Here is a 9,783-nt window from a genome sequence, read left to right on the forward strand (position 1 = left end):
TGAGAGAGGGACAGATGAGAGGGGGCAGAAAGACAGAGAGATGGAGACAAAAAAGCCAATTCAGAATAGGAACTTCTTCAGACCCTCCAAGAATATGAGAAATAGAGGTTTGCTGATATTAACCACTCTAGGTGTGGTACACTTCTTACAATGTCATGACACAAACAGAGGCACAAACCAAAAGAGGATTATAGATATTCTGAATTAAGTCTATAATGTGAAATTGAATCTGTCCTGTTAAATGTAGACAAACCATTAACATGGCCTTTAAATGTTTTCTATTTACTTATAAACGTTTTCTGTTTAAATATGTAGAGTTATACCTACACATACACAGATCCAGTTTGTATAAATATATTTTCAGAAGTCACTAAGATTTTGTTTTGTTTTGTGTTTAAGAGAGTCTCACTATGTAGGTCAGGCTGTTACTGAACATGCTATTCAGGGCACGTTGGCCTTGAATTCTACATCTTCATGTCATAACTTCCATAGCACTAATGTTAGTCAAAAAAGAACCACCTACATTCCAAAACTGGGGGCTCCCCCATGCCCCACCCCAGCATCAATGACTCATCACTAGAAGCCAATTCCACACATTTGCATACTTGTCATGGTTTCATAGCTCCCCTATATTCATGGTCCACAACCCCTATAAAATCCAAGCCACCACGACCTGGTTTCTCTCTGTTTTTCCATAGCATCTCTAGCTCCCCTTCTTTCTTACATGAAGACTGTTGTGTGGTGTCATTTCAGCAGCATTCCCTGGGCCTCTCGAAGTCAGAATACCCTTTTGCTGCAAAAACGCAAATAGGACTACAGGTGTGCGCCACCGGGTCCCATTAAGAAATTTTTTAAAGAATTGAAGAGGGGAAACTACTGATTGAATAACAACTTGGAAGTATATAATTATAGAGGAAATAATAACTTTAAAAATCATTTTCAGAAACGGTTCAGCAGACCAACTGTTCAGGAACTAGACAGGAAAACTGACTAGAACAAATAGTAAGCTCTAGGTTTATATAGAGACTGTGTCTCAAAAGTAAGGTGAAAAGCTATAAAGGACATGACATTGAATTCTGGCTTCCACACATGTATGATGACATGCCCACAATATATGTGCACACATGCATATAACACAAATACACACACACACATACACACTAAATTTTAAAACGCGAACCATAGCATCGGTTATTGTATTGTGCTATTGATAACCACCACATGAGGGTGATTTATTTTGACCCTACTACAATGTACAAATCATGTTTTTGAAATAAATATTATCAGAAACTACAGTGTTTCCTTGTGGATAAAAGCTATAAAGCTCCAGCGTGAATCCCCAACATGCTTCATTAGGCACACCAATAACTGCTCTGAGAGGAGTCACTGTCTCTAGCTTCCAGCTACTTCAGAGGAGCGTCTTGATACATGAAAATCTTTTGATATTACACTGTAACTTATTGTGAGTAGTTAAACCAAACTAATTTTCATATAACAGAACCCCAAAACGTAAGTTTCTAATAGCAACCATTCAGTACACTTGGTCTTCTAGAATTCTAAGAACAAAGGATGAGACACTCCCTTCTCCCAATCTTGGAATGAATTGCTGTTTTCTAATGCTGAGTGATGGGTTTTATTGGTCAGCAAAAGATGATAGAATGTGATGTTTTAGGACAATGTACCTGGACCACAACCGTTTGCCCTTAATACTTGTGGTAATACGAACTTGGTAAGCTGCTCACCCTCTGTCTATGCCAATTTCCATATCTCTAGAAAAGAAGAAGGGAAATTATTTTTACTGACTCAGGGGAAAGCAGGGGCTGAAGGAGATGGGACTCTTCTGATTGTAAAAGAGGCTCAGTTTAGATGAGCAATAACGTATAGCCTCGGGTCTGGGACAAACAAATCCACAGTCTTGAAATTTATCCTTGGCCATTGGCTTCAGATCTTCTGCTTCTACTCAGAGGATGACTCTCATGAACAATGGAATGATGCATTTAGAAAGGGGTTACTGTGAGTTAGTTACACATGACAGATTAAGATAGAGCAAACCAGCAGAGATCAGGTGTGGCAAGAGCACTTTCCAAAGACAGTTTGCCACAAGGGACTCCATCTAGGACTTGATAATGCTTCACTGGGTTAAGGCATGGGGGTAAGCTGATGAATCAATCCAACGGTCCTGACTGGAGTGGAACCTCACTCATAGCTTTCAGGCAGTTGTGTTCATATAAGCTGCCACACAAAGGAGATGAAATCAAAGGAGAAATCAGAGCTCATTGAGTGTCCCTGAACACTTGCGATGTCCCTCCCCTCCAGGTGGGACAGATGTGCCAGTAGAACTAAGGAGAGTTCTGACTTTTGTACAAGAGATAAATAGCATTGTTTGCCTTTGAGGACCTTCTTCTAAAACTACCTAGTGGTTTTCTCTCTCTCCTACTTGCCAACTCTATGTAAGTGGTGTCAAGCAACAGCCTGTTTCACCACCTGAATAGTCTTCTTAATCTTGAGGGTGGGATCTCTCCCAGTTTCCCTGGTTTAGGGACTCCCCTGCCCCAACTATTAGGACCATGGGTAAATGTACCTCTCATTTTCCCCTCAACTCCATCTTCTGTCTCTATCTCTTATGGCCATGTGACAGGTCCAAGTGTTCCCCCAAAATCTGCATTGCAGACAGCTTCAAAGTCCCAGGAGGTCTAGCCCTAAAGACTGCTTCAACTAGGCCTGTACTGGTCCCTGAGGTCCTACAGAGTCTAGACATCAAGGGAACCATCATGCTCTTCCAGGACTTGGCCAACTTCCCAGCTTTCTTGGGTATCCAAAGATCTCAATGCCCCCATCTCATCTGTCTGTCTGTCGCTCTGTCTGTCTCTCTTTCATGTCTCCACTCTGAGATGGCCTTTCGCTCCTTCCCCACCCCGATCCTGCTCCAATAAACCTCTTGTGTAAGATCTGTTGTGCAATGTGATCTCTCTGTGGCTCTGACCCACCAAGATACTTCTGCTACCTCATACCAACAAGCACTAAATGGGTTTATATATGTAAGGTCCTGATTATAATCATATTATGTGGTACATTTTAGTCAATCCTAGGTGTTATCCTAGCTCACTGTAGATTGGATCCTGGATGCATTCCAACTCATTGGTTCATGTTTCTACCATTCTCAGTTCATGATGCTCCTCTTACCCCTTATCCTGACAGTTCAGAATGTTTTGTTTTGTTTCGTTTTTGTTGTTGTTGTTAAAGTTTTGTTTTTTATCTAGAGAGGAATTTTATGACCAAAGTAGCCCCATCAAGTTCATTAAGTATTTTTGCTATAATTATTGGTTCGGACACGAATACAGGTCACTAAACAGAAAATTCAAAGATTAAATGGGTTTTTGCTTGAGCTTCCTGTCTTTCTCTCTGGGCACAAGGCTGAAAAAGTGGAAGGCTTACAGGTGTATTTACTATGTTTACTTAATGTGATACCTGCGTTTTAAATGAGCAAAGGTAAAACTTTATTAAAAAAATAGATGGGGAGGAAGCATATTAACAGTGTTTGTTGTCCATTACCTTCCCAGTCCTGTCAGGCTGGACTCTCCTTCATTCTGGTTCTTCCTAGCTACTACAGTCAGCAGATCTATGTGGAATTTAGTCGGTGTCGGACTGAATTTCGTCTCACTTGCCAACAAAAAAGCAGACAGATACAGAAACAAAATCCCCTCATTTACACATGAGAAAAAAAGATATATTTCCTATTATTAATTGTCTTTTGCTTGATCACAGAAACTACCAGTTTTTGTTTGCTTTTTAAGATTTTCATCAAAATGTTCCAGCTCAATGAACTAATTTCTGTTGTAGTAAAGTGTAGAATCCACTTCTAGGTGGAGACATGTAATTGTCTCTTCCCTTAAGAGTTAATCCTGTAGAATAGCTCAACCCCCTCATTTATAGATAGGAAGACTAATCATCCCTTCAGTGAGGTAATGTCCCTGTCCTTCCAAGAATCCCCACATGCAGAACAGTCCCTAGGAGTTGCCATTGAAGATCAACTAGGTAGGCACATTTCCATGAGTTCTGACTCAGTCAGTCATAAATTACATTTTTTCTTTTATCTCCATCTTCTAGGACCTAGAGTAGAAAGAGGTGCTAGCCCGGGCATTAAGTATGTTTTATGTGGGACTTAAGACTTATTTTTACTCTTATCTAAATGTTTCCTACCCACAATATGGCTGCTTGACCACCATGGGGTTGGCTTCTGTGGGGTTTAACTAGGTTAAAGGGCCGGGTATTTTCTTTGACTTTCTCCTCTAAGGGAGGTGCAGAGATTTCCAATTTGCCTACCTTGAGTTTTTCTTTTAAATGCTAATATAGTTGCCTTTGAGCTTTCTTTTGAATCTGTTCTTAATTTCTTTTATTGATGAGACTAAATTCCCCAAGAAAAGATGTTCATTTCTCCTGTAACATCTAGTAATTCCAATAGAATATTCCAAAATTCCTACTAACATTTCCAATGTGCCCTGACTTGACAGAATGGATTTCCACTGGAGGCTAATGTTGCATTAAAAAGTGGCAGGACATCCTCTCTCTTTCAGTTCTGGGTATGGTAACACCTGTTAGAGAACCTAATGAATAAACTGTATTCGAGAAGAAAAACGTTTATCCATTAAATGTGTTAAATGTGCCATTGTGCATATTGGTTTTTTATATCTACATTAACAAATCTCTAACACAGTCACACACGAAAAACAAAACAAAACAAAAGCCACCACCAACGAAACCCCACTATGTCCCAAGTAACATGAACACAAATGAGAAAACGATTGTGAATATATATTTTTTACATTATTTGTTTGTAGTCATGGGGTTAAAATCAGATGATTATGCATGCAACATGACAGGAAGTAGGTGAGCAAATGCACTGAGAAACCAAGGATTGCTTCTCCCAGAGCTGTGCTATGTGCTAGGGATGCTCACGACACACCTTTAAGTCCTTCTCTTCTTTATGTGCTGCTATCTGGGTCTATTTTCTACCAGGTTTATAGATAAGCCTTTTCCACTTTAAATCTGTTCATCTTGTTTGTGATCCAGATGACAGAAAGCAATCACACTAAGTCCTTAAGTCTGTTTGCATACAAATGGCGCCTTCTAGGCCTGATTTACATTACCCAAGCAGGTTTTGTGTGGGAAATTCACTTCCAGACTTGCATGTGGGTGTCAATTTTCATCAAGGGTGAATCTATTAGTCTCTTTCATTTCCTGATTACTCAAGGCTTTATCAACTAGAAGGGATTTAACTTGCCTGAACGATAAGCAAGCCATCCATTTCTCCAGATATGGTAAATTTTCTCTCTCAATCTGGGTAGACAATCACAAAACCCTGAGATAGAATCACCTCAACTGTATGGGGTTTTTCTAATTCCTGGGCTTTCATTTAAACGTCAGAAAAGTCTGTCTTAGCAAAAGTTAGTCCGCTCTGTAATGAGCTTAAGGAACTATGTCCAAATGTTCTCTCTATAAATTAACTTTAACTATTGTTAAGGCATAATCCATGATAGGCCTGAGAGACCATGATAGGCGTTAGATATATTCTTTGGTAAGCAGATACATAGAGAGGGACCATGACTATGTTAAAAAAAAAAAAAAAGAAAAAGCAGTGAACTTCCAAGATAGAGGCTTCCTCACCTTCCTGACCAGAGACAAAGCCTGGCTGGCAGCTTTGTTTATAAATTAGCTTTTTAAAAAAACTAACTCTGTTTTTAAAATTAACTCTGTTTTTAAAAACGAATTTTGTTTTAAAACTAATTCATGTTTTATAAATGAGTTATTTTTATTTTATGTCCATTGGTGTTTTGCTTGCATGTATATATGTTGTGATAGAATCGCAGCTCCAATCTGGACAGACCAACCTGGCCAACACAGTCCCACATAGAGGTTTACTGAGTTGGACGGAGACACACGAGTGGGGAAGAGAGAGAGGAGAGAAGAGAAGGGTAAAAGTGGGCAGAAAGGGTCGGCCTTTTATTGAGACTGTGACATCATTGCTCCCAGGTGAAGGTGGGAACTGAAGCAAATGTATGCTGGGAATGTAAGACCATTGCCATGGCAACAGATGGACAGGTCCCTGTCGCCTGCAGGTGACATCATTGCTGGAGGCAAAAGCCATTCCTGATAACAGCAATCTATGTGAGGGGGTTGAATCCCTTGAAAGTTCTCAGCTCTCACAGGGATGTGATGGACTCTGGTCCTCTGGACCAGCCACCATTGCTCCCAACTGCTGATCCATCTCACCAGCTCCAAAATTTAAACATTTTTTTAGATGTTCCTGCAAGTGTGTCTGTGAGGCTATTAGGTCACCTAGAACTGGAATTACAGACAGTTGTGAGCTGCTCTGTGAATGCTGGGAAATAAACCCTGGTCTTTTGCTCTTGACCACTGAGCCACGTCTTCGGCTCTAAGTTTGGCAGTTTAAAACAAAGACTTTCCTCTTTCTCCTGCCAGCAGGACTCCTGCTAATGGACCGGCTTGCCAAGTACAGGCCTTGATCAGGAATAAGTTACACATCAATTGTTGGACATAAATTACGGAAAGTAAACTCTTCGGACTTTATAAAACACAGGCCTTGAGAAGAGCCTGGGATTTTTGGCCTCTGGAGTCCCTCTCTACTTTTGCAGAAGTTCTTTCGTTCTGTAGGTATCCCCTGCTTGTGTGTGCTTCCTCACCTCCAGTAAATGCCTTCCTTCAATTGCTGATGGTCTGCTGTGGTCTGCGATGGTGGAGATTTCTCTGCTGCTACCTGTTTCACTTGAGGTTTTGCCTTCTAATTTTTTAACTTACAGAGCAAAGAAACACGACCACCTCCGTAGACTGTATCACACTGATAAACTTAGGTGTGGGAAAATATGGTTTATTCAGTCTCATAACAAAAAACCAAGGATCATCCCTTCTGTTTGAGATAAATGTCTATTCATCAGTGCAAAGCTTTACCTTTTCTTTTCCTGGAAGAGGCTGGCTGTACTGGAATTAGAGCGCCCTAATGACTCCATTGGCAGATTTGCTCAGTGACTTGTTTATCTTTCGTATGGTGGGGGATTTAAATTTTTTAACTGACCTTCTTCCTTTTCATTGGTTCTTGGGAATTTTACGGCCAAGTCAAATATTGGCAACCTGGCTTTGGTTGCTGTAAAAGGCTTTAATGCATGGTTTGAGGTTTGAAATGAAACCGACCATTGATTTATTTTATCTTCCTGACAGTTTGGTCAGTGTGGGCAGTTTGTAGGGACCCTGTCTCTTCTCTTGGCTTTCTCTCTTCTGTGTGGTGATTTTGATACTCTCCATGCATTTGGACAGGATCATGGGTAATGGAATATAAGGAGATAATAGTCCATATAAAAGTGCAATAGTGAATTACTTGTGAAATAAAGCAGTCTCTGTCTCAACACAGATCAACTTAATGTAGCATATTAAATCTGAATGTCATTGGGGCCAACTGAAATTGACAGGAGGAGGATTCCTCATGAAAACATACATAATAATCAGTCTCTCTCTTTCTCTCTCTCTCTCTCTCTCTCTCTCTCTCTCTCTCTCTCTCTCCCTCCCTCTCTCTAAGAAATAACAAGGAATGTGTTAATTGTTAATTCTAGTTAATCTTAATAAATCAAACAAATAAACAAAACATCACTCCTGAGAATGGATCCCATTCCTTAGCTAAACTTCCAATTTTCTCATCGGGAATACAATTACTGATTTTTGTAATTGACTAAGGCTTGGATGTATCCAGACCGGAATTGCTTATCTAAAGTGCTTCTGTTATTTTCAAACAGCTTTCCAGGAACAGACTCAGGATGTTGCATTTACATATATGTGCACATCATAGGAAAGAGGCAATCAAGTTGAAACAGAGTAAAGGGGAGGGTACAAAGGACGGGTTAGAAGGAGGAGTCATGGGAGAGGTCAAAAGAAGGCTAGGGAACAGGAAGTCATGTGATTATATTTTAATGTAAATATATCTTTAAAAAACAAAATAATGGATGTCTAAAAAAAATAAGGAGAATAGACTTGAGAAGAAAAAGCCAGCATTTCCAATCAATCAATCATGCCCTATAACAACATACTTTTTCTTTACTCCCCAGTGGCTTTTCCTGTTATCCATCCAACTTTCTCCAACTGGGAAGTAGATGAGGGCTTCCTGCTCCAGTCTCACATGCTGTTTAGTGTCCACAAAAGCCAAGAGTTTTGCTTCTGTGAGAACTTAGCTGCAACTCCTTGCTCAATAAAAATTATGCAACATAAAAACACAGTAAATGATCTATAATATTCTTATCTATTCTTGTAGAATTTTATACTGGCATATAGTGCATCTCTATCATATTTGGTTTCCCATGTTTGATTTCGGAGACTTCTAAAATGTCATGTAGAATTCATAAAAATTATAGACTAGCATGCAATTTGTCAGCCCTTAGCTGTTAAAATCAAGACTTATGACAGACTGGGAATGAAATTGAGATAAGAGCCCATACTTACTCTGAGAGACTCTGGGTTCATTTGGTGCCCAAAAAGCAACAATAAAGTAAAGGGATTTGGGTGAGGGCAGAGGAGGTTATCTGTAGGAGAACTTGAAGCATTTGAGGTCAAGGCGGTGATTAGTGGCATCCAGGGACCAAGAGAGTAAAATTCTGACAGGATATTCAAAGAAAGTGAAGCTGACGTATCAGTTTAAGGTAACGATCAAAACTGATAAGAAAAGGATTGGGAGACTTAATCTGAATGCAATCTCTTCGTCCATAATCATCTTTTATTTTCTTTTGCAAATTAAGGAACTGAGGCTAATAATGTTTTAGTGTCTTCTTCAAGACAACACAGCGTGTAAACTGCACATGCAGACCCAAACCAGAGACAGTGCAATTTACACTTGTCAGATCTGTCTTAAATCTATGGATGTGCAATCTTAAACCATTTGATGTGTCTTAGTGGGTGCCAATTATAGATGCAACTGGTCATGTCTATCTGGGAACGATGCTCGGTTCAATTGTCCAGCATGAAGCAGGATCTTAGGGTAGAGCAGGATCATATTCACAGGTGAAGTTTTAACATCGATGCCACAGTAGCATTATAGCTATAAGAATGGTTGCACAAGGGAAACATGTATGTCTGAAGAACATACATACAGTCTGCCTTCCAACAATAAGACATCAGTCTGAAACCTGAATTGGAAACCTCTGTAGATATTGGTCTTTAACAGGGTACATCCTCTCCGGGTTGTTTTTTTTACCTTAACTCCAGTCCAGTGACTAAAATATTAATTGATACTCCCTCATGTTTTTCTCCACTTATTCATTTTTTTTCTATTGATTTTTTTTAAAAGAACCTCCTGATCACCAAGTATTCAGAAGTAGGCAAGATGGTGGGTTTCACTATCATGGGCAAAAGAGCAGGATTCAGAGACATAGCATAATACTGATGTCTGTGACAACGTAAGCTGGGTTCCAGAGACCTCCAGTCAAGTGAGGCCAGATGCTTCACTGCAGAAACAAATTTCAGCATGAATCAGCATAAAGAGGATATGTGTGTGTGTGTGTGTGTGTGTTTTGTTAACATTTCAAAAGATAGTTAAGAAAATATTTAATATTTTTTCGTGCTTTTCTGATAAAAAAAAAACTTAACAGGGGTCTCTGGACATGCTTTGGGCAGGATTATAATCTGATCAGAGGTTACAAAGCTTCCACAAGGTAATCAGAACATGAGTTTTAAAACTTATACTGTTGATCTTCCTGGTTGCTGCCGCCGCAGAGAGCTCGAGGGCAG

General features: G+C 39.7%; 1 long non-coding RNA gene across 2 annotated transcripts; it reads left to right on the top strand.

Moving 5' to 3' along the window:
* Positions 1 to 1,583: 1,583 nt before the first annotated feature.
* LOC102547837 (uncharacterized) lies at positions 1,584 to 8,278 on the top strand. 2 transcript variants are annotated; one of them, XR_015644289.1, is made up of 3 exons: positions 1,584 to 1,729; positions 6,481 to 6,668; positions 8,112 to 8,278. It is a non-coding gene; the product is annotated as an uncharacterized LOC102547837 (long non-coding RNA). The 2 variants fall into 2 exon arrangements; XR_015644290.1 differs by having other exon boundaries at positions 1,611 to 1,729; positions 6,484 to 6,668.
* Positions 8,279 to 9,783: the final 1,505 nt, after the last annotated feature.

The sequence above is a fragment of the Rattus norvegicus genome, chromosome 19, assembly GCF_021556685.1.
Source record: "Rattus norvegicus strain SHRSP/BbbUtx chromosome 19, alternate assembly SHRSP_T2T, whole genome shotgun sequence".
NCBI lineage: Eukaryota > Metazoa > Chordata > Mammalia > Rodentia > Muridae > Rattus > Rattus norvegicus.